This window comes from Ovis aries, chromosome 8 (genome assembly GCF_016772045.2).
Source record: "Ovis aries strain OAR_USU_Benz2616 breed Rambouillet chromosome 8, ARS-UI_Ramb_v3.0, whole genome shotgun sequence".
Taxonomy (NCBI): domain Eukaryota; kingdom Metazoa; phylum Chordata; class Mammalia; order Artiodactyla; family Bovidae; genus Ovis; species Ovis aries.
In genome coordinates this window covers 13,271,114-13,297,324 of record NC_056061.1, presented here as the reverse complement: position 1 = coordinate 13,297,324, position 26,211 = coordinate 13,271,114, and the positions used below count along the sequence as shown (strand labels likewise).

Here is a 26,211-nt window from a genome sequence, read left to right as displayed (position 1 = left end):
AGTCCATGGAATTCTCTAGGCCAGAATACTGGAGTGGGTAACCTTTCCCTTCTCCAGGGGATCTTCCCAACCCAGGGATCGAATCCAGAGTGGATTCTTTACCAGCTGAGCCACAAGGGAAGCCCATTTGAGGGAAGAGGCAAATAGTAACCATGGGCTGCCTCCCGGACTATAGCCCGCCAGGCTCCTCTGTCCATGGAATTCTCTAGGCAAGAATTCTAGCTTGGGTTGCCATTCTCTTCTCCAGGGCGTCTTCTGTACCCAGGGATTGAACCCAGGTCTCCTGCATTACAGGTAGATTCTTTACTGCTGCACCACCTGGGAAGCCCACATAAATAGTAAACAACATAAATTAATTAAAGATGTACTATACTAGATGTATTGGTCATTGTTAAAGAAAACAGTGACCAGTTGAAGGGGGTGGTGGAGTGATGGTCATAGATGATCTGCATCTTTGTGGGGCTGATACTCTGCACAGAGACTTTGCTCTCTTAATTGAGCTTACTTTCCAGGAGACAGAGTTGGCTTTCTGAGTACGTGTGAAGTTGTTCAAGGACAAGAGCTTTAGGTTGGAACATTGCCTGCATTCTCACTGGGGACCCTGGTGAATACCCTGAACTGCTGTGTCTGCAATTCTGGGACTTCTAGAGGGAAATCTGCAGCCCCCACTTGATTGGATTTTGCATTTCTTTGCCTCTTACGAACTATGAACATTCTTTCCACCCAGCTGTAAAGACCTCTGCTGTATCTCTGAAATCCTTCATATTCCTTGAGTCACTCAGTCTTAACAGACACACCTGACTGCATTCTTGGCATCCTTCATAGTTCTCTCCTTCATTTGGACACAACTTCCCCGGTCACTTTCCTGTTCAACTTTAGCTCTCCTGGCAACAAAGAACTTCAAGAAGAAAAACACTGTGCTTTGTTCCATTACTCTGTTTATCACTGTGTGCTGTGGAACACAGAGGATTACCCAAGAAAGCCCTCAGGACAGGTTGCTAAAAGCTGTAAGTACCGGGAACGCTCCCTGGCGGTCTGTGATTACGATTGAGGGCTCTCCCTGCCGCAGCCCGGGTTCTCTTCCTGGTCAGGCAAGCCTTGCTTCTTCCTCTCCACCTGCCACCTACCAGCCTCCTCAGTGACTGTACCATCCTTTTGGGCTTCCCTGGTGGCTCAGATGGTAAAGAATTTGCCTGTAATGCAGGAGACCAGGTTTGATCCCTGGGTCGGGAAGATCCCCTGGAGAAGGAAACGGCAACCCCCATTCCAATATTCTTGCCTGGAGAATTCCACGGACAGAGCAGCGTGGTGGGCTGCAGTCCATGGGGTCACAAAGAGTCCAACAAGATTGAGCAATTAGCACAACAACAGCAGTTAGTGTTGCTCAAAGAAAGACAGGGTCATCCCACTCAGCCTCCTGGTTAAAGTCAACTGCTCAGAGGCTGGACTCCCTCGAGAGTGAATGTTGTTGTTCAGTCTCCAAGTCAGGTCCAGCCCTTTGTGACCCCATGGACTGCACCACACCAGGCCTCCCTGTCTCTTACCATCTCCCGAAGTTTGCCCAAGTTCATGTCCATTGAATCTGTGATACCATCCAGAGGATACATCTCATCCTCTGTCACCCTCTTCTCCTTTTGTCCTCAATCTTTCCCAGCATCAGGATCTTTTCCAGTGAGTCGGCTCTTCGCATCAGGTGGCCAAAGTACTGGAGCTTCAGCTTTAGCATCAGTCCTTCCAATGAGTATTCAGGGTTGATTTCCTTGCAGAGTTGACTGTTTTATGTCCTTGCTGTCCAAGGGACTCTAAAGAGTCTTCTCTGGCACCACGGTTCAAACACTTTCAATTCTTTGGTGCTCTGCCTTCTTTATGGTCCGACTCTCACATCTATATATGACTACTGGAAAGACCATAGCCTTGACTCTATGGACCTCCGTCGGCAAAGTGATATCTTTGCTTTTTAGTACCCTGTCTAGGTTTGTCATCGCTTTCCTTCCAAGAAGCAATTGTCTTCTAATTTCATGACCAAAGTCACCATCTGCAGTGATTTTAGAGCCCAAGAAGAGGAAATCTGTCACTGCTTCCACCTTTTCCCCTCCTGTTTGCCATGAAATGATGGAACTGGATGCCGTGATCTTATTTTTTTTTTAATATTGAGTTTTAAGCTGGCTTTTTCACTCTCCTCTTTCACCCTCATCAAGAGGCTGTTTACTCCCTCATTGCTTTCTGCCATTACAGTGCTATCATCTGCATGTCTGAGGTTATTGATATTTCTCCTCGCAGTCTGGATTCCAGCTTGTAACTCATCCAGTCTGGCATTTCACATGATGTACTCTGCATATAAGTTAAATAAGCAGGGTGACAATATGCAACCTTGTCATACTCAAGCGTGAATAGAATTATAATAATCCCCACATGCCTCTAAGCCCTTTGCTAACTAAGAACCACTATTGGAATACTGATTTCCATAGTACTAGTGGTTGAATATTTATTTTATAAATTCCTTAAAACATTTCACAGGCAGATCATTTTTTCCCCTTTCTATTTAGGCTTTAGGGTAATGTGAGTTGTATACTGTTTTGCTTCTACCATGCTGATAATTTCATTGTGTCTGGTATATATTTAAGGCAGAACTTTTTTCCACAGATAGCTTCAATGTAGCAGAATGATTTTTCATTTCTTTCTTTTCACTTGGTAGTACTAACTTTTTTTTTCTAGTCCTTCAGTGTACTTACTCTGAATGCCAGTGATCTTTTTATGGACGGAAATACTGAGAAGGCAGCTTACTTGAAGTGAATCTTTTCTGCTCTCAAGCATGATAATGTTGTTTGAGCATTCTAAGAAAATTTCAAAAATAGTTTTTAAGAGGGCTGTGTTGCCCTGGGGAGTAGCATCTTCGAGGCAATCTGGTTAAGAGAGAGAGAGAGTTTGAAAGCCATTTCGACACGGAAAGTCACTTTCTACCTCGAGTCTGAATGCACCTGGATCCATCACGAGGCAGAACTCCGATTCCCTCTTGACGCTACCATTTCATTATCTCTTATCCATAGTTCTGGTTATTGCTGTTCTTCTGTCAGCTCTCTATCACATGAGTAATTGTTCCACTCAGAGTCTTTGGGAATCATCAGATATGTCAGTTTCCCTATGTCTTCTCATAGTTGTTATACAAGCCCTATTTTATTTTTGTATAATTATTATCTCATCATATATGATGTTGTAAGTCAATTCAACTCTGTTATGGAGTGAAGGTGGAAGACAAGGAAAGAAGGAAAAGAAAGGCAGGCTTGTATTTGTTATGATTTCAAGGATTTGAAATTGAACCTTTTCCCAGGGTTACCTACCACCTGCTATAGTTAACTGGACAGTTAGTGCCAAGCATGGTTTATAACTTTTTTAAACTGAGCAAAATTTCACTTTAACTTTGAGGTTCCTGAAAGTACTAACAAATTGGAATTTGCAAATTAAATTCAATACATAATTTTAAAATAAATAAATAAATAAATAAATAAATTCAGCATATCTATGTGTGTGTATTCAGCTTTTCTTTATCAGAGGATATAAAGGAGAGTGTGAATTACCCCTTTCTGTAGAATTCAACTTATAATTGAAAACATGAGTGGGATTCTTTCACATCTATAGAAAACAGTTTCCCAGTTTTTCTAATGATACATTCAGGTATCAAAAATGTTTTCTATTTACTTGCTCAAAGTTCCTTTAAATAAAGGAATAGAATCATACCAGCTCCCAGCTCTGGTGGCCCACAGAATGGCAGCCAAATGACTTGCTATTACCATAACCCTTTATACTTGCTGAATGCTATTCAGTACATCTAATTGTGAGTATTCACAGTCTTTTCACGGGGTGTGAAGGAGGCTGGCATTGCTCTTGTGCAGGTTACAAAGCTGGAAACAGAAGAGGGGGGAAATAATGGCATAGAGTAGTCTTAGAAGTTGGGTTCAAGTCTACAGTTTGCCTTTCTCTTTAAGATCCAGAAAGGTGAAAAATCTGATGGCAGTGAACACGACGTCATATTATTAATGAATTATTAATTTACATACTTCCAATCAATTTGTAGCAATGAGGTAGCAAACCTGTTACTATATGATCTAAATGATTAGCATAAGTAACAATGCCAGACCAAACTTCGGGAAGAGGAAGAGGTTGTAATATAAGATACCTCTCCAGGAGGATTTAGGAATAACCCAGGGAACTACGTAACAGATCTAAGACTCAGGAAACATTATCGGCCATAGTACAAAAAGAACTAAGGCTGCTGGGAGTTCAGTGATACTGTCAAGGTGACCAGCTATTCTGCCTATGTACATGCTATTTTCTAGAGAAAAAAGAGAGAGACGAAATCAAACCAAGATTTAACCAGAATCATGGAATTTAAATATCAGACTAAGAATAGCTATAGAATTTGGGTGTTTTCCACTAGCACTGAGGATAGAACTAGACAGAGGCATATGTTACTCTATGATAACATTTATTAAATGATAAGCATCTTCTGTATGCTGGGCAATGTATTGTTGTTCAGCCGCTCAGTCATGGACTGCAGCACAGCAGGCTTCCTGTCCTGCACCGTCTCCCGGAGTTTGCTCAAACTCGTGTCCATTGAGTCAATGATACCATCCAACCATCTCATCCTCTGTCACCCCCTTCTCCTCCTGCCTTCAGTCTTTCCCAGCATCAGGGTCCTTTTCAATGAGTCAGCTCTTCGCATCAAGTGGCCGAAGTATTGGAGTTTCAGCTTCAGCATCAGTCCTTCCAATGAATATTCAGTGTTAATTTCTTTTAGGATGCACTGGTTTGATCTCCTTGCTGTTCAAGGGACTCTCAAGAGTCTTCTCCAGCACTTGAGAAGTGTTCAAAAGCATCAGTTCTTCAGTGCTCTCCTTCTTTAGGGTCCGACTCTCACATCCATACATGACTACTGGATAGACTGCAGCCTTAACTATACAGACCTTTGTTGGCAGAGTGATGTCTCTGCTTTTCAATGCACTGTTTGGATTCTGCTGCTACAGTGATGACCCAGAAGGGGTACTAAAATGTGTCAGCATAGATAATTGTGGCCATTCAGGATAGATCTGTTTCCCTTGGCATGGTATGAGCCATAGGTCTCTGGACAATTTCTCTCTTTTCTCAGGTTTCAAAGGAGAGCTGGAATGAGTTGGTGTTGGATGGTACAGGGTCTGAGGAGTCTCTCGGGCATTAGGGAGATTCTGGGGCAGTTGACTTTTGTTTGGAAAGTGGAGTTTGAGTGCTGTGCGCCTGGTGGCTCTGCCCTACATCACCCCTTCAGGCTAGTTCTTGTGGGCCCAGCTACCTCTAGGATGTGTCTGGCTTGAGGGAGGCAGGACTATGTTCCCTGGCAGCTGTACTTTCTAGAAATCAGTTAAGCATATAATGACAGAGAGCCTGGGATGGCAGAAAGGCATAGATGCCGAGTAAACGCCCAGGGGCATTTTATTAAGCCAGAACCCGTAAATGTATGTCACTTGGCTGGATGTTGCACAGATCGGTTTAAACAGCAGCTGTGCCTTCTCGGAGGCGAGGTGCAAAGCACACGGTGGTGCAGGGAACATGTGTAAACCTGAACAAGCGCACAGCGCAGCATTGTTTTTGACCACGCAGAGGCACGAGCTGCCTTTTTCAGGGTTCGTGAGCTGAAGTCGTGAGCAAAGTGGTGTAGGAGTTGCATTTTTAGAACGTGAGGTGAAAGCAGTGGCTGCCTCTGTATAGACAGTCAGGAGAGGTTGCTGAGGGGGCGGTTTTGAGAGCTGGTTGAAGGTAGAAAGGGAGGGAACCTGCCATTTAGATGGATGATGACTTTCCAGGCGCTGGGTACTGCGTCTTTTTAATTTTTTTCTTTTAAAAAATGTATTCTTTAATTGGAGGGAAACTGCTTTACAGTGTTGTGTTGGTTTCTGCTGTGAAATAAAAGAAAGTGAGTGTTATTTGCTCAGTCACGTCCAACTCTTTTCAACCCCATAGACTGTATAGCCCACCAGGCTCCTCTGTCCATGGGATTCTCCAGGCAAGAATACTAGAGTGGGTTGCCATTCCCTTCTCCAGGGGATCTTCCCAACCCAGGGATCGAACCCCAGTCTCCTGCATTGCAGGCAGATTCTTTACTGTCTGAGCCACCAGGAAAGCCCTTCAGCAACACAAGTCAGCCATAATTACACATATATCACCTGCCTTTTGTGCCTCCCTCCCAGCCCCCTGTCCCACTCATCACAGAGGGCTTCCCTGATAGCTCAGTTGGTAAAGAATCCACCTGCAATGCAGGAGACCCTGGTTTGATTCCTGGGTTGGGAAGACCCCCTGGAGAAGAGATAGGCTACCCACTCCAGTATTCTTGGACTTCCCTTGTGGCTCAGTTGGTAAAGAATCTACCTGCAATGCAGGAGACCTGGGTTCAATCCTTGGGCTGGGACGATCCCCTGGGGAAGGAAACAGCTACCCATTCCTGTATTCTGGCCTGGAGAATTCCATGGACTGTATAGTCCATGGGGTCGCAAAGAGTCGGACACAACTGAACAACTTTCACTTTCACTTTGAGACTTTAAGTAATTTGTGCACCCAGTACTCACAAATTACTGTGTGTGTTTATATACCACATTGTAACATACACACACACAGACACACACACACACATATGGTGGTGATTAAGAATGCAATGAAAGGTATTTTGAGTACTTCATGAAACTCTGAGGACAGCCAAAGAAACAAATTCCCATTCTTTGAGGAATTTCCAATAGAACCAATCCTTATACAATAAACAAAAATGAAAAAAAAAGAATGAAAAGCAGCATTGAGCATGTATATATAAAACTGAAGCATCTAGAAGGTTCAGGGTGGCCAGCCCAGGTCACAGCTATAAAGGAGAACTTCTTGGAAGAGTGAGCTTGAAGCACGGCTTTGTAGTTAGGATTGACAGGACAAAAGTGCTGGATTGCTTCTCGGCCTTTTGGCTAAGATCAAGTGTAGATTATAAGTATTGGGAAGAAGCTTAGATAGTTGAAGTGTGCCTAGTGAAGGGCCTTGAAGTGACACAGGTTGAAGCTGTTGGCATTTGTATGACTCCACTGGAGGGTCTTAAGGGAAGTATGTTAAAAAAAAAAAAAAACATACACACATGACATTATGCACACTACAATATGCAAAACAAATAATCAACAAGATGCGAGCTGCTCCGGTCTTTTTGGAAAACAACTGGGCAGCATCTATTAAAATTTAAATTCGTCTCTTGAAATTTTTTGAAACCCAAACTACCCTATGTAATGGTGACTGCACGAAGATATCCATTGCAGCACTGGTTATAGTGGGTACCTTCCCAGCCAGAAAAAAGTGAAGTAAATAAGTGTCCATCAAAGGGGCAATGTTTGAATACATACAGTATTTGGTTATCATGAGCTATTCACCAGTCCCTTAAAGCAGTTGGTTTTGGATGTACCATTTAGCACGCATAGTCATTATGAACTGTGAACTAAGAATAGCAAGAGACAGAAGAGTACATGACTGTGATGCTGTTTTTGTCAAACAGTGGCAAAAAGCGCATCCTCCAAAGACTCCTAAGACGCTTCAGTCATGTCCGACTCTGTGCGACCCCATAGACGGCAGCCCACCAGGCTCCCCCGTCCCTGGGATTCTCCAGGCAAGAACACTGGAGTGGGTTGCCATTTCCTTCTCCGATGCATGAAAGTGAAAAGTCAAAGTGAAGTCGCTCAGTCGTGTCCGACTCTTCACGACCCCGTGGACTGCAGCCCACCAGGCTCCTCTGTCCATGGGATTCTCCAGGCAAGAGCACTGGAGTGGGCTGCCACTGCAAATGTATGCGTAGTTATGTATTTATACATGTGTACATACATATAGACACATGCATTGGCAGCAAATAAACAAAGCCTTATGTTGTCTTAAATCCAGAAACTGCTGGATGCACTTTTGTGTTTATGCCTCCTCATCTACCAAGTTTTTTTATGGCATTAAAACATGAAAGGTTTTAGCTGGGGTTTGGAGGGAGGGGTAAGGGGAGCATTTCACCTTTAAGAATAATTAATAGAGATCTTGTTTTGAAGGTTTCTGTTGAGAAGGTGGCCAGGATTTATGGCATTGCCTGTTGAGTAAGATGTCCCATAGTTCTCCAAGCGTATTGTACATTCCGCTAAAGCCATCGGGCAGGGGTAGGTTTCAGAACAAGTTACCGTAGCTGAGAAAACTAATGACTCCAGTGGAGACTACAGTGCGCCTCTACTCTGTCAAATTGGTATCTGAGTGGAAAGGCACATTTTTATCCTTGGGGGATCTTTTTCCTGTAGTAAGTGTTGATTCTTCCTCCTGCAGCTGTGTTCTAAGCATAGCTAAAAGGGCCTCACTTATCCTGGCTTACTCCTACCCTTCCCTTGTTGGAATGAGGGACCTATGCAGTGAGAGTGTGTGAAAATTTAGATCTTGTATTAAACGAAGTAAAGCGTCCTTCTTAGATGTGTTTTTCAAACTTTTCAAACCTTGATGCAAAATAACCAATACTTCTTACATTACATTCTGTTATATTGGTGTGTATATGTATATGGTTGTGCCTATATACATATATATATACACACACACATATATATAGAATAATGGCTATGAAGGAAAATTTCATGAAACATTACTTGCCCTAACTCTGTGTATTCCTAGTAATTTCTACTCTATTCTCATCTACCTTGTTTTATTTCATTAAAAAAAAAAAAACGCTAGTCACAGACTCTTAAGTTGACTTACTGATCCACTAAATGGGGTAGTGACCTGCATTAAAAAAAAAAAAAATGCATCAGAAAACACCTGTCAAGCTGGGTGTCTGGCATTCCCTAGTCAGAAGATTTCCACTGGGCTGGCTAGGCAGTTACTCAGTGAGATCAAATCCAGACCGAGATGTTCTCTGCTTTGTTGAGTACATGCCAGTAAGGCCAGCTTATGGGGAAGACATTCAGGGAGCAGGTTCCTTAAGATATTGGGTTGGCCCAAAAGTTCACTCAAGTTTTCCCATTACATCGTAGGGAAAAGCCTAAGCAAACTTTTGGGCCAACCCAATAGTTTTCAGTCTTAAGGAAAGCATTGTGTGATACTTTTAGAGAATTAGCTTAAAGTGGGAGCAGATACTTTTTTACTGCTGTGGTAGATGCCTTAGGTAGTAATTTTTCTCCAGCAGTTGGATTTGTCATAAGAAGGCTGATCATCCTGATATAAATAGAAGGCATCCCAGTTAATTTCACCTCTGCCCTAAGCATTCTTTTCTACTTAAGCTTTAAAATTATATGCTTAAATAGAAAGAAAAAAGTTCCATACCATACTTAACAACAATTAAGTATATTTTTATAGTAATTATCCCAGTTGGGCAAACTGCTAAATTAATTCTTTGTAGGACCAGTAGAGATCAGTTGCGCACCTCATTTCAAATACGGGATTTGTGTGGGTCATAATCATAGAGGCTGCTGATGTAGGCATTGAAAGTGGAAGTGTTCAAAAATCTGACTCCTACTTTGACTGCAAAGGAAAATGACATGTATTGTATCTAACTAGATTTGAGAGCAACAAATTTTAAAAAGATAGCAGAAAATGGACTCTGCCTACGGCGTCCTAGGATACCTAATTTAAGATGTGTATAACAAACATTTTTAGGTATTCATTAGGAAAGAAAGCCTTTATATCCTGCCATCAACTTAATTTTTTTAATCTAACATGGTTTTCATGGTCATTAACACTGATGCCTTTGATTTTGCAGGTGTTGTCAAAAGATAGTTAGTCACATGAGGAAAGAGCAGAGCTGGGGTTGGCAACCTCTCTCTTTGTAGTACTTTTCCATAAGACTTCTTTCAACAACCTCATTGTTCTTCCCTTTTTACTCTGGAGTAGATCTAATATTGAAGGAACTTGATTTTGTTTCCTTATTACATGAGTGTTTGAAATAAATTGAGCCATAAGAAGAATATAAAGTAAAAACCATAGCAGTAATACTTACAGTTAATGAAACACTTAATAAAAAGGGTATTCTAAAACAGTGAAAGTCAAATCATAGGTCTTCCTAAAATATCCCTTTCCATTTGCCCTCCCTTCCTAGAATTCTCTACCAACACTGAAGCATTGGAGTTTAGGATAGAAAGGAAGTATGGATAGAGCTTTCTGCTCTAAGGTCATTTCCCACGTCTTTAAAGAAAGACAGCCTCAAGAGCCAGAGTAGAAATAGCCTTTATAATCTATACTGGTCATAATTTGAACTATTCCTACTGGCTGTGACTTTGTAACTGGCAAGAATTAATACGCCTTTCTTAGTTTTTGTAGGACTTTCAAAAATGAAGACACCAAACTTGTGACCGGTCCCAAGTGAATCAGACTGTTGTTCTTGGTGCCCTATTTGCAGAATAAGTCCTAGGTCATTCTCTCCGAAAACCGTGCTGAAGTAGGTGGCATTTGGGAGTCACTGCAAAACCCAGAATGAGGATAGGAAATCAATGAAGCGGAATGCCATCAACATTACATTGGCATGCTTTGGAGTTTTTACAGTGTACCCAACATAATCTCTTTTGCTAGACCAAGGAAACAATATGGAGTCATCCAATACTGTTTTCTCTGTGCTATTTACTGATGACAGTGGTTTGTATTATGTCGTATGATGGTCCATGGAATCTTAACTGGATTCTGAATTCATTTGTCTTCCAAACTATAGCTTTGTTTTTTATGAGAGTGAATTCTTGGTGACCTTGGGATTTTGTTTTGTTCTTGATGTCTGCTTGGTTATTTTGTTCAGATTATATTTTCTCCATTCCTTTTTTTTTTTTTTTAAATTTTAAAATCTTTAATTCTTACATGCATTCCCAAACATGAACCCCCCTCCCACCTCCCTCTCCATTCCTTTATTCTCAATAGTGTTCCTAACCTTATTTCCCAGTGGATGATTTTGCAGAACAGACTGTCCTTTGACACTTGGATCTCACCCATTGTCCACTTGCTTGATGTGTTTTGTGAGCACAGGCATTTCTAAATGGAGAGACTCAATGTCCTCTTTCAGTTCCATCAAAATATGGATTTAATTAGTTTTCCTTTAATTTCAAAAGGAAATGGAGAAGGGATAATGATGTGTTCAAAACTGGGGGCATATTATTTCTTGTAGGTGAATCAGCGTAGAGGAACCTACCCAATACCAAATATCACTGGTGCAGCACTGTACGCACCCAAGCACAGTGGTGATTTCCATTCGACTGGCTATTCTCACATGCAGTTTGTCAAAATAGAGAAACAGGGTGCAGATATTCCAAGTATTAATATAAAGCCAAACATACTCTGAGCTTATCTATCTCTTTAATATCAGGAGAGAGAGAGTTCTGAGCAAAGGAGGAAGTGGATAACTGTGGGACATCACAAGTCCTCACCAGCCTTCAGATACTTGATTTTCCCTCGTTCCTCCTTCTGCACACTGGACACCAACATACCTTGTCATTATGAACTTTTACTGTTCTTTAACAAAAAGTTCAAAAAACAGAACCAATACTCACACAGTGTAATAACATGGAACTTGCTATTCTAAAGCACAATATAGAATCATAAAAGGTTTGAACAGGATTATGAATAAAGAACCTGAAGTAGCAACTACACAGCCACCAAACTTTCCAGTCATGCTGTTGCAGATGACTGTGCCCTCCTCATCACTCCCTCAGGGCCTCTGTTGCAGGAGAGTTGCTGGGGTGGGGGGTGGTTAAGGATGGCTTTACTCCAAGTGGAAATCGTTGTTCTTCTGATGAAACTGGCTGGCATTCAGGACCAGGTATTGGCTCTTGGCATATGACTGTCACCCAGCCACACTGACACCTGCTCTTAATGCCAAGGGCTTCAGAACCAGCATCATGAAGTTCTTTGGGGTTAATTCATAGCAATAATACTTTTGAGAAAAAGGGGGAAATCCTAATTTTCCTTGTCTAGAAGTGCCTCAGAAGGATCGCCAAATGTACTTGCTGGTAACCTGGCCACCTCATGCGAAGAGTTGACTCCCTGCGGCGGCCAGCACAAGCAAGAGTCACACCTGCACAGGGAGAGAACGGAGCGTCCCCGCTAAGAAGATAAGAGAGAGACAAAAGATGGGGTTGAGAGGATCAGCCCAAAATGGCTGATGCCTTTCTTTATTGTGCTGCAGTATATATAGGGTAAAGTACATGACTTATGACATTCACAAGGTTGTTTTTAATCTCAAGATACAATCACCAGACCCTTACCATTGTATACAGAACACAATCAGATAGTCTATCTTCTATGAAGTATACATAATAAGATAATCTATCTTCTATGAAATGTTGCCGAAACCAAACATCTTGGAGCCTTAAGGGCTATAAAAATTGAGGGTGGCGGGACAGGGAGCTTAGGAACATGCCTAAGGCTCTGCATACCTGCCGAGCAGCTCCCAAGACTTAACCCTTCACGGGTCGTCCCCCGCAATTGGAAAAGACTTTGATGCTGGGAGGGATTGGGGGGCAGGAGGAGAAGGGGACGACTGAGGCTGAGATGGCTGGATGGCATCACTGACTCGATGGACGTGAGTCTGAGTGAACTCCGGGAGTTGGTGATGGACGGGGAGGCCTGGCGTGCTGCGATTCATGGGGTCGCAAACAGTCGGACACGACTGAGCGACTGAACTGAACTGAACTGAAGGAAGAAATGGACATGCAGCCTTGTCCCTTTAATGGAAAAAACACCTGCTATGACATCACTTGGCCACCGAGGGACGTGTTACTAGCCTTCTTGGGAAAGCAGGGGGTGGGGGATGGGTATGTTTTATTTTCTTTTCATGCAGCGGTACCTCACAGTGAGCCTTTCTGCTGCCCAGCTTCAGTTCTGAGGAAATCAGTTCAGTTCAGTCCAGTTCAGTCGCTCAGTCGTGTCCGATTCTTTGCGACCCCATGGACTGCAGCACGCCAGGCCTCCCTGTCTACTATCTCCTTGTCCTCCTTGGCAAGCATTTAATCCTAAGGGCACCAATCTTCGTGTAGCACTGCCTAGCTGATTGTTTGTAATAATCAGTGCTGACATCTATTCATTATCTTTCTGTGTTAGACATTATACCCAAGAGTTTACATAATTTAATCTTATTTAATCTTCCGGACAATTTTTTGAGGAATTGACTATTATTTTCTCTATCTTACAGATGAGGAAAGCGACGCTTAGAGAAGCTAAGTGAGATAGCCAGGACTGCTCAGCTGTTAAATGTGTTGCCAGGACTAGGTCCAGGTCCATCTTATTCCAAAGGAGATATTCTGAAGTTATACTGAGATTCTCAGTAGAGAGGGTGGAGACCAGGGCTAATACCTGTCCTCAGTGGGGTGGGGCAGAAGGACCTAGGGGATTTTTTCCAAGCTGCTTGTGTTTCTGTTCCCCTTTGCCGTGTTCCTCCTCCGTCTTCCCCTCTTTCTTCCTTTTCTGGTGCCTCTCTTCCTGGGTAGACTGGCTGGGGGAGTGCCATCCCTACTGCCATTCACTGCCACAGTGAGTCACTGTTCCTGAGAGTGTGTCACAGCTCTTCGGGGGACCATGAAGGTAAATTGCTGAGAACCAGTGGGCTGGGGAAGGCTGACAAATCCCCAGCCAATTTTTCTGTAACTTCCTGTGTGAGGCATTCTCTCTACGATGGCATAGCTTCAGGGGCATGTACAGTGGCGGAGTGCTAAGGCAAGCTGGAAACAGCCTCTGTGGATATGAGAAACGCATGCATAAAAAAAATAGGAAACGTGTCTATGAAATGTACGTGTGTGTGCAGTCAGTCATGTCTGACTCTTTGGGACCCTATGGACTGTAGCCCGCCAGACTCCTCTGTGTCCGTGGAATTTTCCAGGCAAGAATACTGGAATGGGTTGCCATCTCCTACTCCAGAGGATTTTCCTGACCCAGGGATCAGAACCATGTCTCCTGTATTGGTAGGCGATTCTTTACCACTGTGCCTTTGCATGTACATATACATAAGCAAAGCACATATTTATGAAAAATATGTATGTAAATGAGAAAAAAAATATATACATAGATATATACATAGATATATATATACATAGATATCTTATATGTAAATCTATATATCTAGGTGTAGATATTGATGTGAAAGTATTGGACTCTAGGTACGTATTTCCTCCCCTCCCAATTCCAACATCATCCTTAGTAAAAGTGCACAGCTGTTATGCGTTCATTGCACAGCCGTTCTCCTTTGAGACTTGCAAGACTGAGCTGGGGAGATGCTGAGGATGAAAGCATGCCCAGGCCTTCAAGGAGCTCACAATCCGAAGGACTTTTGTTTTCCTTGAGGATAATGTTGACAGTTCAATGTATAGATCACTGCTCTTAGAGCATCGCGATTTAGACAGCCAGAGAATTCTGTGGAAAAGTTTTCTGAAAAGTAAAAAAAATTAAAAAATGAGTACAGGACCCCATGCCATTTAATCGGTAAGAGCTGACTAGGACCGCCTCTGGAGTTCCAGCGTATTTACTCAATTGATATTGAGTGCGACTGTTTTTTGTTTTCTTGGCATCCTGTAGTTTGCAATTGGTTAGAAGTGGGCAGTTCACAGCAGGGAAAGATCTGGAAGAAGCAGGAATAGACCTGGAAGCTCAGTATTTCCGAGTTTTCTGTTTAAGGATGAGAGGGCCATTTATAACTCGGCAGCCCATGAGGTCATCCCTGAGTACATCATAGCATCAGGAAAGCCGTGTTTTCTCCTCTAAGCACATCTCCTATCCTGCCATCCCTCTGCTCAAAAGCCTGTCCTTCTTTTTCCATCTCCTGCCTCCAGTCTCCTTTCCATCTTTTTTCCAATTCAGGATCCTCGAGGATCCAGACCAAACGTTCTTTTTGGTACATTTCTTATCCCTTCCGGAGAAGGCAGTGGCAACTCACTCCAGTACTCTTGCCTGGAAAATCCCGTGGATGGAGGAGCCTGGTAGGCTGCAGTCCATGGGGTCTCGAAGAGTTGGACACGACTAGTGACTTCACTTTCACTTTTCACTTTCATGCATTGGAGAAGGAAATGGCAACCCACTCCAGTGTTCTTGCCTGGAGAATCCCAGGGACAGGGGAGCCTGGTGGGCTGCTGTCTATGGGGTCACATAGAGTCGGACAAAAGTGACTTAGCAGTAGCAGCAGCAGCTTACCCCTTCCCCTAAAAGCCTAACTTCAGATGGTCAAGCAACTCTTCATTCTTGTACTAAACCTGAACTTTGTTGGTTCTTATACTTTGCCAATGCTCTTCCTATAAGATCTCCCTCCCCATTACTACCTGTCAAGATTCTCCTATTTTGTGAGACCAATATTAAACAACATTTCTGAGAAGACCTTGAGGATTAGTTTTTGGAATTAAACATTTCCTATCTCATGCCAATAGTATGCTGTTTAAACACTTGGCTAAAGTGTTTACTACATTCTTTCTTAATTTATATTTAGCTGTGCACACTGAGGAGCTCTACTCTGTTCTTTGAGGGTAAGAAGCATATCATGCATTTTTTGTGTCTCTTTAATGAAAGAAAGATTTTGTATAAAATGAGTATTTTAAAAGCATTAAGTAAATGTTAGGTCTATGAGAAGAAGCGCACTGATTTGACATTCCCTGGTAATACAGGGTAAGTCAGCATTGCCATCTCGTGTTGCTTTAATCAGTACTTGTGTGTTTTGATTCTTTGATGTTCCAAGCAGGTTTTAACCTTAGGGCTTTTGAGCTAGCTCTTGCCTGTCCCTAGAAATATCTTTCCTTTTGGAGTTTTAAATTTCAGCTCCTTCTTGGGGCCAGCGCAATGACCCATCTTAGAGAGGCTTCTTTTGACTTCTCAGACCACTGCTGGTCCTGTTTTGAGACGGAAACCCTTCCTCCAGTTGTTCTGTCGAGGTGCCCAGCCACAGCCTTATGAGTTGTTGCTTACCTGCTCAAGTGTCTCTTAAGTTTCATGAGAGCAAAGGCTTTGTCTGCTCTGATAATCACTATATTTCTAGAAACTAGGCCAGGGCCAATCTGTGGCACCGCTTATATCATATTATGTCATTTAAAATCAATTGTTCTCAATCTTGACTGCCTATCAGTGTCACCTGTGGGACTTAAAAAAAACGCAAATGTGAAAGGTTGACCTCAAAGATTCCAACTCAGTTGACTTAGAGTGATGCCTTAAATTTAGCTCTAAAGGTATGACTCATCAAAGGCTCAGGAAAACAAGGAAAGATAAGATTTGCATAGCTTCCAAAGTTGTGGTTGTTTTCTAAGACTTCCTATATTTTATGTTAAGACCTCATCTCATATCCTTAATCCTTCTGACTGTCACAGAGAGATAAGAAGAAGATCAAACATGAACTTGCATCAGAAACATCTGGGGCAGTTCCAAAGTGTTAATTACCATTTCAGTAATATAAGAGCTTAATTATAGTTTGAATGTTGAAACAAGTTTGGGTATGTTGCCCTGCAAATACAGGAAATGTAAATAAATATCATCTTAGCTTCTGTCTAAATATCAGACTGACAATCGCCAAATGATTTTTTTTTTCGCCAAATGGTTTTTAAGAGACATACTACATGTTAAATTGTTATTTTTTGTCTTAGCTTATATGACACATGACATTGATTAATGAACTTGACATGAATATTTATTTTATCCATAATATGTACTTTGGTGTTTATCAGATTCCATTAAAATTGTACAACAAGTTTCAGTGGAAATAGAGCTTTCCTTTTCTTCATGCTTATGTATGTGACATCAGACTTTATTCTTAGACTCTCCGTCTACCTCATCACCATGGTCTCTAAACAGATCTATGAGTCTGACGCGCTGTCCATGTTTTACATATGAGGCACAGAGATGAGAGCAAAGAGGAGTCCTTGGAGCCACTTACCCAGAGAGTGGCAGAACCAGCATTAGAATTGCTGCCCCTTAGTAGCAAAGGTGTAGTCATAGTCCTAAATCTTTCAGCACAAAAATGAAAAAACAACAACCGTAAAACTGTTCCTTGGAGATACTTGGCAAAACCCGTGCTTTTAGTCGGAATAGCCATGTGGTGACTCTCCCACTAAGGAGCTCCGGAAAAGAGTCTCCCAACTTTTTCTAGACTTCGAGGAACTACATTTAACTTATAATCTGAAACCATTTCTGAACACAGACGCGTAATCTTGCTTACTGAAATGTCATTTCATCTTGTTTGCTGCTTGCTGAGAAAAGAGTTGCGGCTCTTTTCAACATGCCTCCTATATATGAACGGTCTTTCATAGAGAGAAAGAGATGTTCCTTTCCCAGATTACAGTTTCTTTTTATGTGTTATCACTTTGACCGTCTAAATCCTTGAATCTTTTAACTTTTTCATCTTGGTAGGTCTGTTATCTTCATAATCTCTAATGAATAGTTCTTAACAACACATATCTGCCCTTTGATCCAGTTCCGTACTGAGCGGTATGAATCAAGTTCACATGCTTAGAAATGCAAGAGATGTAACTTTGCTTATTTTTCTGATTCTCCTTTTTTTATCTCTTTCGAGTTCTTTTTCTAACAGTGAGAATTTTGGGGAAATGTTTGTCTTCCAAGTCAGAAATCACTTCCCTCTTTCTCCCTGCCAGGCCCTAAAGTAAAGACTCTTTTGAGTGTTAAGTGTACGACTCAGAACTCTAAGAGGCAGAACATGTGCCAGGTACTAAGTCGCTTTAGTCGTGTCTGACTTTTTTGCAACCCCATGGCTAGGCTCCTCTGTCCATGGGATTCTCCAGGCAAGAACACTGGAGTAGGTTGCCATTTCCTTCTCTAGGGGATCTTCCCGACCCAGGGATCTAACCGGTGTGTCTTAATATCTCCTGTATTGGCAGGTGAGTTCTTTACCACTAGAGGCAGAACAATTGGATGATTTTTTTTAAAGCAAAGTCTGTTTTCTACTCAAAGTAAAATATAACGTTCTAATCATGTGTGCAAACTTGTTATTTCTGAAATAACATGTAATTTAATATTTTCTTAAAGTTAGCCCATACTTCAGAAACGAGTTTCTTTCCAATGACTACTCTCATTTGAGCTCTGTCCCAAACGATCATTAAAAACTTGGCCAAGTTGTTTTTCATTTCATCTTAGTGCTAGAGATTCAGATGGGTGGCAGGAACTAGGTAAACAATAGTGTCTGTAATTGGTAACGTGGAAGAGTCCAAGAGAACTGAATGAAGCCGATTAGCCTTCGGAGGTGAGAGGTTATACCATCCAGTTTTCAAAGAGGCATTTGAGTGTCTTTTACCTGAGACAGTGGAGTCACTAATGTCTCCAGAAAAAAAGGAAATAAGAGCAAAGGGAGGGGATGTTATGGGCTTCCTGGGTGGAGCTAGTGGTAAAGAACCTACCTACCATGCAGGACTTCCCTGGTGGCTCAGACAGTAAAAGCATCTGCCTACAATGCGGGAGACCTGGGTTCGATCCCTGGGTCGGGAAGATCCCCTGGAGAAGGAAATGGCACCCCACTCCAGTACTCTTGCCTGGAGAGTCCCATGGACAGAGGAGCCTGGTGGGCTGCAGTCCATGGGGTCACAAAGAGTTGGACATGACTGAGCAACTTCACTTTCTTTCTTTCTACCATGCAGGAGAGGTAAGAACCTATGCAGGAGACATAAGAGATGCAGGTTCGATCCCTGGGTCAGGAAGATCTCCTGAGGAGGGCACGGCAACCCACTCCAGCATTCTTGCCTGGAGAATCCAATGGACAGAGGAGCCTAGCAGGCTACAGTCCATGGGGTCACACAGAATTGGACACGACTGAAGCGACTTCGCATGCACGCATGCACGCAGAAAAAGCAGGGGAACATGGCTCGACCGTTTTCTCTCTGTGAACACCAATTTTCTCATCTATAAGTTAGGAATGATGATACTTAACCGTATGAATTAATGAGCATCAAACCCACTGGCTTAGTGCCTGACACACTGAGAATGTGTCAGCTCCCTCCTGACAGCCATAATAGTGGACATGGGGCACCTCCATGCTTCCAGGAGAACTTCTTCAGTGGTTCCCAGCGGGGTGTTGTTCTGCCCTGCAGAGGACATTGGGCAGTGTCTGGAGACAGGTCGTCTCAGCTGGGGGAAGGCTCCTACTGATGTCTATCTGGCAGAGACCCTGTAAACTCCTGAGCATCCTACAGTGTGCAGAGCAGACTTCCATAACAAAGAATCCTCTGACCCCAAATGTCAAATTGTGCTGGGGTTGAGGCACCCATCCAACTGAAAAGTCATAGCAAAAAAGAACAAGTTTGGCTCATTTTCCTTCATCCTTAGGAAAAAGAACATGTAAATATACTAACATTGTGTTAACATAACATTACTGACCTCTTCTGGCACTTAAGGATCCCAAGAGCCTACAGAATCTAGACACTGCTGTGAAACGGAATCTGATTCTGATGAAAGAAAACTTTTTCTTTAAATGTAAGGGTGTTTTTGTTTGTTTATTTGAATTTAAACAAGCCGTCTTACCTACTCAGCTGATTATGGATTGAAGGGTCTACGGCTGGATATTATTGATTTTCATTTTTATCAAAAATACAGCCTAAAAAAATGTTTTGCTAGATTTGTGTGATTCACTAAATAATTACTGATGTTTGCATGACACATAAAACCAAGAAAAAGTCAAGTGTTCAATTCTTTGACATTTATTTCAATTCAAATGAGACTCTGAAGGAAAAAGACATCAAATTTAACTTGCCTTCATATACAAGGAAAATGTGCTAGAACTGAGTACTTACATCATGAAATATCAGATGTCAATGAAAAATTTTAAATGACTTACTGCACAAGAATGCTTTGGAATCATAGGGCAGTGTTAAAGCTTGACTTTTCTTGTGTTTCCACGTTGTTGCACCGCCAGATGAAGTCTCTTTAGTGGATGATTACCACCTGACTGCCTGCGTTGGGTTTCCTGGGACACATCGCCATGGTTTAGAGCTGCTGTGTGTGTGTGCTAAGTCGCTTCAGTCATGTCTGACTCTTTGTGGCAGTATGAACTGTAGCCCACCAGGCTCCTCTGTCCATGGGATTCAACAGGCGAGAATACTGGAACGGGTTGCCATGCCCCGCTCCGGGGGATCTTCCCAACCCAGGAATGGAACCGCAGGCTCCTGCATTGCAGGCGAATTCTTTACTGCTGAGCCCTGGGGAAGCCCTTAGAGTTGCCAGCACGTGTTAAACTCCTGAGGTGCATCTTTCTAAAAGAATGTACATTTTAAAGCCACTGATTATTATTTAAATCCTTCTTTCAGTCATTTTACTTGAAGACTTTAGTTTTGTGGTTTTGTTTGCCACCACCTGGAGAAGTAGTTTAAAAAAGGACCAGGAGCCTTCCTGTTTCCATGTTTGTGTGTGTGTGTTAGATGCTCAGTTGTATCCAACACTTTGCGACCCCATCGACTGTATGTAGCCTGCCAGGTTCTTTGATTCATGGGATTCTCCAGGCAAGAATACTGGAGTGGATTGTCATTTCCTTCTCCAGGGGATCATCCCAACCCAGGGATCAAACCCAGGTTTCCTGCATTGCAGGCAGGTTCTTTATTGTTTGAATCATCAGGGAAGCCCGTTTCCATGTTTAGTATGCCATAAACTCACTTAATAAATTCTTAAGATAGTTTGATCTTTTAAAAAAAAAATAGTTCTAGACTTAGTCATTTGTTAAAAATATGTTGAAATTTGACTGCATGTGTACAGAATTGTACTCACTACAAACTAAATACATATTTTCTTTGAAAAAATTTGCATTCAAAATATAGGAAATGCTTTCACAAAATAGAGGCAAATGATATACACAGTTTCTCATCAGTTCAACATGACCTGATTTTTAAATGTTCCTCAATAGTCATTGCTCCCCAGAATGAGCAAAGGGTGGTATGTCTGAGAGTGTGGGGACAGCAGACCAGCTTCTGGTAACTTCTGACTGCAGTGGTCTGTGAGCGCTGTATGAGATCCATGGACACTGGGGCTTTGCTTTCTCCCTGTCCGTCCCCTACTGATCTCGAAAGGCACTGTCTTCTCAGTTCAGTTCAGTCGCTCAGTCACGTCCAACTCTTTGTGACCCCATGGACTATAGCATACCAGGCTTCCCTGTCCATCACCAACTCCCAGAGCTTATTCAAACTCATGTCCATCAAGTTGATTATGCCATCCAATCATCTCATCCTCTGTTGTCCCCTTCTCCTCCTGCCTTCAATATTTCCCAGCATCAGGGACTTTTCCAATGAATCAGTTCTTCGCATCAGTGGCCAAAGTATTGGAGTTTCAGTTCAGTCCTTCCAATGAATATTCAGGACTGATTTCCTTTAGGATTGACTGGTTTGATTTCCTTGCAGTCCAAGGGACTCTCAAGAGTGTTTTGCAACTCTACATTCAAAAGCATCAATTCTTCAGTGCTTCCCTGTAGCTCAAACAGTAAAGAATCTGTCTGCAATGCAGGAGACCAGGGTTTGATCCCTGGGTCGGGAAGATCCAAGAATTGCAATCCACACCAGTATTCTTGCCTGGAGAATTCCACGGACAGAGAAGCCTGGTGGGCTACAGTGACTGAGTGACTAACAGACACACACAGCTTTCTTTATTGTCCAATCCATACGTGACTACTGGAAAAACCATAGCTTTGACTGGACGGACCTTTGTTGGCAAAGTAATGTCTCTGCTTTCTAATATGCTATCTAGGTTGGACATAGCCTTTCTTCCAAGAAGCCAGTGTCTTTTAATTTCATGGCTGTAGTCACCACTACAATGATTTTGGAGACCCCCAAAATAAAGTCTCTCACAGTTTTCATTGTTTCTCCATCTATTTGCCATGCTGTAATGGGACCAGATGCCATGATCTTAGTTTTTTGAATGTTGAGTTTTACACCAACTTTTTCACTCTCTTCTTTCACTGTCATTAAGAGGCTCTTTAGTTCTCTCTTTGCTTTCTGCCATATAGGTGGTGTCATCTGCATATATGAGGTTATTGATATTTCTCCTGGAAACCTTGATTCCAGCTTGTTCTTCTTCCAGCCTGGCATTTTGCATGATGTATTCTGCATATAAGTTAAATAAGCAAGGTGACAGTATATAGCCTTGATGTACTCCTTTCCCAATTTTGAACCAGTCCATTGTTCCATGTCCATTTCTAGCTCTTTCTTCTTGGTCTGCATGTAGATTTCTCATGAGGCAGGTCAAGTGGTCTGGTATTCCCATCTATTTCAGAATTTTCCACAGTTTGTTGTGATCCACACAGTCAAAGGCTTTGGCATAGTCAATAAAGCAGAAGTAGATGTTTTTCTGGAACTCTCTTGCTTTCTCTATGATCCAACGGATGTTGGCAATTTGAGCTCTGGTTCCTCTGTTTTTCCTAAATGCAGCTTGAACATCTGGAAGTTGATGGTTCACTTACTATCAAAGCCTGGCTCAGAGAATTTTGAGCATTACTTTGCTAACGTGTGAGATGAATGCAATTGTTGAGTAGTTTGAACATTCTTTGACATTGCCTTTCTTTAGGATCGGAATGAAAACTGACCTTTTCCAGTCCTGTGGCCACCGCTGAGTTTTCTAAATTTGCTGTCACATTGAGTGCAGCACTTTCACAGCATCATCTTTTAGGATTTGAAATAGCTCAACTGCAATTCCATCACTCCCACTAGCTTTGTTCATAGTGATGGTTCCTTCACATTCCAGGATGTCTGACTCTAGGTAAGTGATCACACCATCGTGGTTATCTGGGTCATTAAGATCTTTTTTGTTTAGTTCTTCTGAGAATTCTTGCCACCTCTTCTTAATATCTAACTTAATTCAGATGACCGTTATATCTACTACCATGGGCAAGAATCCCTTAGAAGAAATTGAATAGCCCTCATAGTCACAAGAGTCCAAAATGCAGTACATGGGTGCAATCTCAAAAACAACAGAATGCTATCTATTTGTTTCCAAGGCAAACCATTCAATATCACTACTACAAGTCTATGCCCCAACCAGTAATGCTGAAGGTGCAGAAATTGAATGGTTCGATGAAGATCTACAAGACCATCTAGAACTAACACCCAAAAAAGATGTCCTTTTTATCATAGGAGACTGGAATGCAAAAATAGGAAGTCAAGAGATACCTGGAGTAACAGGCAAATTTGGCCTTGGAGTACAAAAATGAAGCAGGGCAAAGGTTAACAGAGTTTTGCCAAGAGAACTCTCTGATCATAGCAAACACTCTCTTCCAACAACACAAGAGAAAACTCTACATGTGGACATCACCAGATGGTCAATACCGAAATCAGATTGATCATATTCTTTGCAGTCAAAGATGGTGCAGCTCTATACAGTAAGCAAAAACAAGACCAGGAGCTGACTATGGCTCAGATCATGAAGTCCTTATTGCCAAATTCAGACTTAAATTGAAGAAAGTAGGGAAAACCACTACACCATTCAGGTATGACCTAAGTCAAATCCCTTATGATTATACAGTGGAAGTGAGAAATAGATTGAAGGGGTTAGATCTGATACAGTGCCTGAAGAACTATGAACAGAGGTTTGTGACATTGTACGGGAGGCAGTGATCAAGACCATCCCCCAGAAAAAGAAATGCAAAAAGGCAAAATGGTTGTCTGAGGAGGTCTTACAAATAGCTCAGAAAAGAAGAGAAGCTAGAGGCAAAGGAGAAAAGAAAAGATATACCCATTTGAATGCAGAGTTCCAAATAATAGCAAGGAAAGATAAGCAAGCCTTCCTCATTGATCAATGCAAAGAAATAGAGGAAAACAATAGAATGGGAAAGACTAGAGATCCCTTCAAGAAAGTTAGAGATACCAAGGGAACTGTCTCCTCAGCCACCTTCTAAAATCCAGAGCCTTGGGACTTCCCTTGCGGTCCAATGTTTAAGACCCCACATTGCCAGTGCAGGGGGCACATGTTCAATCCCTGGTCAGGATTCCGCATGCCACAGTGTGTGGCCAATACGTAAGTAAATAAATGAATGTTTAAAAAATAATAATAAAGTAAAATAAAATCTGGACCCCTTTTTCCCAGGTCCATTTTGCTCAGCTTGTGTTAAGTTTTCTTTGGGTATGTTCCTTTACCAACTCTTTATTTGGAATTAAAATCACCATTCACGATTCAGAAGTGTGCATTGTCTCCCACTGGTGCCAAAGATGTAGACTGAAATGAGTTATTTAATGGTTTATACCTATACTGTATATATGCTGTCCTTGTGGTGATAACATTGACACAATTGAAAAGACTCATCTATTCTTTTTACTCCTACGTATTTTAAAAGTCTATCTTCCCCCCTAAAATAGGCTATGATTTTGGATTGCAGTTTGTAAGAACTGGCAACTCTCTTGCTCAGAAAGATTCCCTGATTCAGTCATTTTTCTTGTCTTTTCTATTTTCTTGGTGATTTTTGACCAGAGGTTCCAGTCATTCTCCTATTATATGCTACAATTGTGCTAAGTGCTGGAGATTCAGACATAATGAAGACAGAGTCTGTATTCTCAAAGTGTTCTTCATTCAGTTCAGTCGCTCAGTCGTGTCCGACTCTTTGCGACCCCATGAACCGCAGCACGCCAGGCCTCCCTGTCCATCACCAACTCCCGGACTAATAAATCCGGAAATCAGTGTGATGAGTGCTGGAGCAGAACCAGTCAGAACAGATAAGATGCATACATGAGGAAGCAGGTAATTCAGGGAAAAGCTTCACAGTGTGCGTGCCATTTGGCCTGGGCTCCCCAGGTGGCTCAGACGATAAAGTATCTGCCTGCAATGTGGGAGACCCAGGTTCAGTCCCTGGGTTGGGAAGATCCCCTGGAGAAGGGAATGGCAACCCACTCCAGTATCTTTGCCTGGAGAATCCCGTGAACAGAGGAGCCTGTTGGGCTACTGTCCACGGGATTACAGAGTCGTACATGATTTAGCGACTGACACTTTCACTTTCTTTCACTTTCTGCGGTTGAAGGACTTCCCAGGTGACGCTAGTGGTAAAGAACTCATCTGCCACTGCAGGAGACATAAGAGACACGGATTCAATCCCTAGGTTGGGAAGATCCCCTGGAGGAGGGCATGGCAACCCACTCCAGTATTCTTGCTTAGAGAATCCCATTGACAGAGGAGCCTGGAGGGTTACTGTCCATAGCATCGCAAGAGTCGGACATCACTGAAGCGACTTAGCCAGAGGCAGGCTGAGGATGAAGCAGTGTTGAACGCATGAAGATGACAGGGATGGGTATGACTTGCCAAAGAGCAGCATGAGTAGAGGATTGGGAGCTGAGATTGCCCAGTGCTCTGAGAATGGCTGATGAGCTGACGCAGGTGGAGAGCAGGCTGCCTGATAAAGACTCCCGAAGAGCTCAGTGTAGAGGGGCTCTATCCAGTCTTGATGCTCTGCTAAGATGGTTATATTTTATTCTGCATAAGGAGCCATCAAAGGCTCTCTGGTGATGCTGTAGACCAGCTTATCCTTAGGTGAGCTAAGTATGATGTAGGGGCCCCAAGGAACCCAACTAGAATGATAGGGACTTTTTTTCTTAATGTATATCTATTTTAGAAAATTTGAAGAATATAGAAAAGAGGAAATAAATGAAAAAGTCACCTATAAATCCACTTCCCAGTAATACTCATTTTAAAGATTTTTGTGGATTTCCTCCATATAGTCTTTTCCTGTGCATAGAAAATATATGCATTTTACATAAAATTTGTTTTAAAATTTCAAACTACAGTTTTATATGTTTTAAAATTAGCATGATATTTTGAGCTTTTAATTGTTATCATTAATTGTTTTTCTGGAAAATTGGTGCTTTAAAATGCAAAATGTTTGTTTTTAACAGACTTATCATAAAGTGTAAAAATAATCCTCCATTTTTTTGACATTTAACATTTCACTTTCTTGTTGTTAGTTTTCAATATTTGTCTTTAAGAGAGTTTGCTGAACACACCAGTTAGTATTGTTAAAAATAGCACATCAGTGATATTGTATAAATTTTCATTGATTCCACTGAAACAAGATAATAAATAAATGTTTGTTCTGAATGGAAATGAGGCATTTGCTTTGATGGTAGTGAGAGTAATTTGAGTTAGGCATTAGAAAAGACTTTCTTGCTTTAACAGTAGGAGACATATTGTAACCATTGGACTCCTGAACCTATAGTCTCATTTTCTGGATAACTTAAAAGATAAATAGCCAAGACCTAAGTACTTATCTTTCTTACCTGAATTGACTAGGATAGGTAGTATCTTGTA

General features: G+C 42.0%; 1 protein-coding gene across 5 annotated transcripts in view; it reads left to right on the top strand.

Moving 5' to 3' along the window:
• TPD52L1 (TPD52 like 1) overlaps positions 1-26,211 on the top strand; it is a 94,412-nt gene that overhangs the window by 19,109 nt on the left and 49,092 nt on the right. The window contains exon 1 of one of the 5 annotated variants that reach the window (XM_027972332.3): positions 851-1,007. The exons of the other annotated variants lie outside the window; for them this stretch is intronic. The gene's annotated coding sequence lies outside the window, so the exon portion shown is untranslated. Of the gene's footprint in view, positions 1-850; positions 1,008-26,211 lie in introns of those variants that run through there. 5 annotated transcript variants of the gene reach the window in all.